This window comes from Anopheles merus, chromosome 3R, assembly GCF_017562075.2.
Source record: "Anopheles merus strain MAF chromosome 3R, AmerM5.1, whole genome shotgun sequence".
NCBI lineage: Eukaryota > Metazoa > Arthropoda > Insecta > Diptera > Culicidae > Anopheles > Anopheles merus.
The window spans coordinates 9,901,949-9,907,948 of NC_054084.1; the positions used below are offsets into that span (position 1 = coordinate 9,901,949).

Sequence of the window (6,000 nt, forward strand, 5' to 3'; positions counted from 1 at the left end):
CCGTCTGCTGTTCTGGAACGACCCGTGCGCAACGGAGCGCAAATGATGGTTTTAATAAACCCTGCTCAAGCTCGGGGCTCTGGGGCCTTTTGATGTTTCAGATCCACTGATAAATAATTCTAATGGCGTTGTTCGTTTGATGTGAGGAAGGTACTGATTTAAATTTAAGGTATCAAGCTTATTGTACTTATTTTTATTTTTAAAATATTCAAAAACATAGAAATAACTTTAAAAACAACCTTATTTCAATGGGGCAATATTCTTCCAATTACACTTCTCCGATAGGGAAAAGCATACATTCTATCAGTCGTAGGCATCATTATCATTTTCTCGATGCAAAATTTGCTACTTTATCGGCAAACATTAGTCACATTTCGTACTGCAACCGTGTCAAAGGTCGTGTCAATTGCAGACCTCATCTAAACGGTTCCCAACCGGTCACCAGACTGCATCAACCAACCAACCAACTGGCCGGGCCACACGCTCGCCCAGTGCGATGACGGGACCGAATGTGATAGTATCCCGAGCATCATCGCGATAAGACTCATCCGTGAAATGGAAACTACGGTCACGGTACCGCTTATCTCTTCCGCTGCAGAATTCAAAACGGTCGAGCTGGGGGATGAGATTGCAAAAAAAAAATGAAGAAGAAAGGGACAGAACCCTCCGGGTGCAGCATCGGGACAGGAGTAAGGATTAATTTCCATCTGAATGCGCACGGTTTCACGCAGCCAGTCTGCATGCGACCGGGACCGTGTCACAGCGGGCATCATGATGCGAGATGTCCTTTTATATCCCAGCGAGCACCGGGAATGGAAGCAAAATAGCCGGCAGCATCGGAAAATTGTTCCCGCTGCCATCTGATAAAAGATTGACATCTGAAATGAGCTACCGATGGGTCGCTGTGTGTGTTATGCAAACGTGTGCTTCAGACTTACCTGAACCCAATTCATGCGCTACCATTGAGCATCAAGAACCGATGATTTAAGGAAGGAAAAGGAAAAAAAACAGGAAAACTCTTTTGACAGGTGTATTGCACTGGACGGAGAGCATAGAATCATCGCGATAAGAAACGCTCTCCAACTTTTAGTGACATCTATTTTGTAGCATCATTCAACAAACTGCAACACAAATGCGACAGCATCGGTGTGCTTCGGGCTATTGACATCATGTGCTTGCTTTTTTGTGTGGCTCTTTCCGCAACCATTCCCAGTGCGGCTGTTGATGTGACACCGAGCATCCTCCCAGTGTGCTCTCCCGTTAAGTACCGCCAGCATTAGTGCCACTGTTACAAACGTCATCTTTCCATTGCGGTGGCCAGATCGGTAACAGATGGAGCAAACTGTTGGACAGACAGCAGACTGAGCAAGTCGCCCGAGGGGCAATTTGGCAGTGCGAAATGGTACCGAACTGGTGGGCCAGTTCCAGTGAAACATATCTGGCCAGCATTATTCTATTATTGCTCGCTGTAGACGACGTGTCCCATGCCCATCGAATGGAAGTCAAACAGATATGTATGTTGAATCAATGTTCCTGTTGGAAATGAATGTAGACTGTTGGGACTGTTTGAGTGGAATTGTGAATGTCCCAACAAGAATTAAAACTCAAACGATTGTCTAATAGGAAGATGATAGGAACATCTGTAGGTCGATTTAAAGCATTTTAAATTCATTGGGAAAATTCAACCAATTGACACATTTGCTAAAGCTTTGCCCTGATAATTGCCAATTTAATTTAATTTCATTCCCAACATCGCACGTTAGCACGCTTCACAGACCCATTCTTACCCGGTTCAGCACCACCGGAGAGCTCGTAAATAATCGATTGAAATAGTGCATTGCACCAGCAGCGGCAGCTACGGCGGCAGAAAGTTAATAACGTTTGAATATTTTAAACACTCCCCAGTCCCGGGACACACACACACTCACACCATCCCGTCCAACATTCCATGGAAAAATGGCACGCTCCACATGCACACATGCACGCTACACCGAAATGCGATGGCGAGCATTTAAAGCCATTAAAGCTAAATCAAATGCCGCATACGGACACTGTCCAAACATTCCCACTCCGATGACCAGACCCGATGCTGGCAAACGCTTTATGCTGCAAAAATTAATTTTCCAAGCCCTGTGACCTCGTCGTCGTCGTCGTCGTGGTTGTCGTTGTCGACGTCGGGGCTGTGAATGAAATTTATACTTGACCATTCCCCCGGCAAAGCGGAGCGAGTGCATATTTTATTCAATTTAACTACCGACTCGACTACAACCACGCCAGAATGCGGCGGTGCGTCTGCCCATTCTGTCTTCTGCAACACGCTGCATTGCCAACGGAGATGCATTTGCATTCCTTCAGTGTGCACAAACATACACATACACACGCGCACACGTGGCCAAAGAAAGCTGCCAGCTTCAGGTACAACCTCAGGGCCGGTGCATGTGTCAGAACTTGGCACAAGAATCGGCGCATGAGTTGTGGGTACCTCAGCGAGCGGTCAACGGTGGCCGGTGGGCACCACACAACTATAGGCATGTGTGTGCAAGGTGCCGAGACTTAGATTCGATCGTGATAGCATAAGAGTGTGCTGCTGCTGCTGCTGCTGCTGTCATGCCAAGAAATAAACATCGTTTGCGCGCAGAATAGGATATGACACGGCTAGTGCCCTGGTTGGCGAGTATGCGCCTAGCGCGCCTGCAACCACTGCGGAGGCGGTCGGCTCTGTTTGGCCGGGTTTATGTTGGTCAACCCATCTATCGCTTTGACCAGCCGACCTAGCTTCCCTCAGTGAGGGTGTTTTTTTTTTTTTGCCAAAGAGAAATTCCGCTAACGAACGCCCCTTTTGCGCAAGCAGGAAAGTATCACTTACTGTCCAAGCTGGTGGCATGAAGGGGTGCGGTTTGTGTTTTTCCTTGACTAACAACAGGCTGATAATGAATCTCGTGTGCAGTGAGACATATTTTCACATTCATATCGTTTACTTACTGCGGCCATTGGGTAGTAAATTTGCAAGAAATGCTAAGCGTGCTGACAGAGTGTGTGAGCGTTAGGAGCGAAGGTGGGAAATGGGTGGATGTAACGTAACGTACTTCAGGCGCTGTATCAATAAGTCAGGGTAAGGTTTCAACAAGAAGAGAGCGCTCATCGGGCACAAGTCCTGAGACTTTTTTAAGAGAGAAAAATCTTTTTGAGATATAATAGGTTTCAAGTAAGACACGTTTGAGGAGTAAAACAGGAATTACTAGGCCATTTAGTACATCTTAAATCTCACAGAGGGCGCTAAAGGCACTAAGAGCAATTTTGACATTTAATGTAATAATTTTAAATAAAAAAAACTGAAAAATATAAAATACAATAAATGCTTTTCGATGTACAACAAAGCAAATGATTAAGATTCAACCGTTAGAAGCACGTGACATGAACGACGCCACAAGCCGAGAGTATTAAAAATATAGTCTCTTGAAAATAGCTTCAAAATAGAGTCACGTAATGCACTGTGAATCATCCTATTTGGCCTCAAACCTTAGCGCCTCTACCATTACCTCCCCCCATCACTCGAGTAGGCGAAATTCTTATGAATATCTTCCAGGAAAATCTAAAACCCAACAGCGCCACCAACGTTGAGACGCGCGTGTCTTTTCATCCCTCGTGTGCGCATCGATGCAAAACTTCATCCACTATGCATACGGAATTGTTTCCCCCCTAATGCCGAGTGCCCATGGCTACCGGAGGGCAGCTTATGGGGAATAATTTTATGCAAAAGTGTCCTCCCGGTTCGCTTCACAGCCGCGAAGAAGGTGTCGGTGGCCTCAGAAGGGACGTTAAGACAAAAGCTGCTGGTGCAAAAATTAATAATTCCTTACTGTGGCTGCGCTTCTAAGAAAGTGGCATTTGTGTGTGAGTGTGTGTATTATGACCGTTGTTGTTGTTCTGTTGTTTTTTTGGTTCGGTTTTATGTTGTCGCCCCTTACCCCGTGGCTCAGATTTCGCGAAACGCGTCCGTCGCGCAGAAGTAAAATTAATTAATTTTAACAAACGTACCCGTGGCCGTGATGGTGCTCCACCGCAAGCGTCCTGTGTCCGGTGCACTGTTGTGTCGATTCTGTTGTCCTTTCTGTTTTGTGGGCTTGCAGGTTGCGATGTGGATGCTCGTCTGGGCGGGGGAAGCTGCAGAGCGCAGCTAAAGCCAGCAAATTCGCAGGATGCAAAGCAGCAGCTCGGTTGCAGGCGAACACATAAAAGTGCGTCCTATGCACTCTCGTCGGGGCAAGTGGATTTGCTGGTTTTTCTTTCTTTTTTTTTTCTTAGCAAAGAGCTTTATCTCGGGTGTATTATCTTCGCACGAAGTGGCTACCATAAACTAAATGCTTGGAGGGATTTTTCCCCCTTCAACTTCTTTTAAGTTTGCCACCGAGAGTTATTTCTCTCCAACGACAAACTAACGTCGCGCGAAACTGTTTGAGTGTGCCGAAAAAGGACGGCCAAGGCACAACTTGGACGAGCAAAAGCATTGGACAATCTAGATAAGAATCACAAGAGCGCGCGCATAAAATAGTTTGCACTAATTACTGCGCTCCCGGTTTTGGCAGCTCGAAAGCAAAAGCGCGGAGCCAATTTTCTACCTCTTCTTTACACTATCACTTGTAAAAAAAATCGCACAACATAAAGAGACACACACACACACATACACACGCACAAACTGGACCAGGACAAGCTGCTCGGTCAGCCCGTCAGCTCGAGGTCAGCAACAAGGCGAACCCATCGATCGAGCGGCGGCGCTGGTTTGCCCGCTTAACAATGAATCAACGATAAAAATCACTCCAACACGCAGACCATAACTATAATCGCAATCACAAAATTAAATGCCAACAAGCAATTTCACCAAGCCCACTCACTTCACCGAACAACCGAAGGGTAAAGAAGAAGAAAAAAAACGTAATAATAACCACAACAAATTGGTGTGAAAGGCGAATGCAAATAATGTGCGCGACACTTTTGACGAAAATCAATTTGGCAATCCTCATCATCCTCGCCGAGCATCTTGTTAACGTTTAATATTTTGCAATTTTTTTGTTTCGTTTTGCAACACCAACAGCAGGGAATGATAATCCTAGCGCTTTGCGTAACGCCATTCACTTCAGTGATCAATCAATTCCTATGCCCGCGCCAAACACTGACACCGGTGACATTTTCCAAACATTCTCCGCAATCTCCGGTATGCGCATACGCACGTGAGCCTTTTTGGCGCGCGCCGCCAACAACACTGGCGAATGTAACGAAACGCACGCACGCGATACGCAACGCAACAACAGCAACGCGGAAAGCAAACGCAAAACACCACAACAGCACACGATCAGCGCAAAAGAAAACGCTCTCAACCGACTCGGCAGCCCGTCAACCAGCGACTGTCGATGCTGAGTGCCGGAGCGATTAATTTAAAATGCATTCGCCAGACGTGTTTTTTTTTTCGCTTCTTCCCGAAAGATTTTAAAAGGCGCGGCAAGAAGGGCAGAGCCGTGGCTTTATGCTCGGCTGGCAGGGGTTTGTGCAGCATAGAAATGCCGGCGTAAATGCTCCCTTCCACACCATCCCATGACAACGGGTGGACGGACGCACCACTAACACATCGAAACGCACTCACCACGCTGGTCTGCAGGGTTTCGGTTGGTTGTTCAGCCAAGTAAGGGGGGGGTGGGTTTTCAAGCCGTTTCACAAAATAAAGGGGAATGAGCCTGTGTGCTCGAAGCTGCAGTGAGCGACTCGTTGGAGGGCGATCGGCTCGATGTTTTACGGCCGGCGTTGGACGGCCGTTTGCTGGATTACTTTGGAAGGAAGTGGAAGTGAGAAAGTAAATAAATCCTGTCGCTCCGTTCTGTATTCTGAGGTTCCGGAGGGTGGCTGGATTACGTTTTGTGGGATGGCATCCGGAATGTCTGAAGTGGTGGAAGTTTCAGTTTGTAGAATAAGTACATTTACGAGGGGTGAAATTGACTCCATGACGGA

General features: G+C 46.8%; 1 protein-coding gene across 2 annotated transcripts in view; it reads right to left on the minus strand.

Moving 5' to 3' along the window:
- The window catches only part of LOC121595317 (kinesin-like protein CG14535), a 115,034-nt gene extending 109,646 nt beyond the window's left edge, over nt 1-5,388 (minus strand). The window contains exons 1-2 of one of the 2 annotated variants that reach the window (XM_041919226.1): nt 5,229-5,388; nt 4,039-4,891 (exon numbers count right to left, since the gene is read on the minus strand). The gene's annotated coding sequence lies outside the window, so the exon portion shown is untranslated. Of the gene's footprint in view, nt 1-4,038; nt 4,892-5,224 lie in introns of both variants that reach the window. The other variant, XM_041919227.1, reaches the window with a different exon arrangement.
- Between the last annotated feature and the right edge of the window lie 612 nt (nt 5,389-6,000).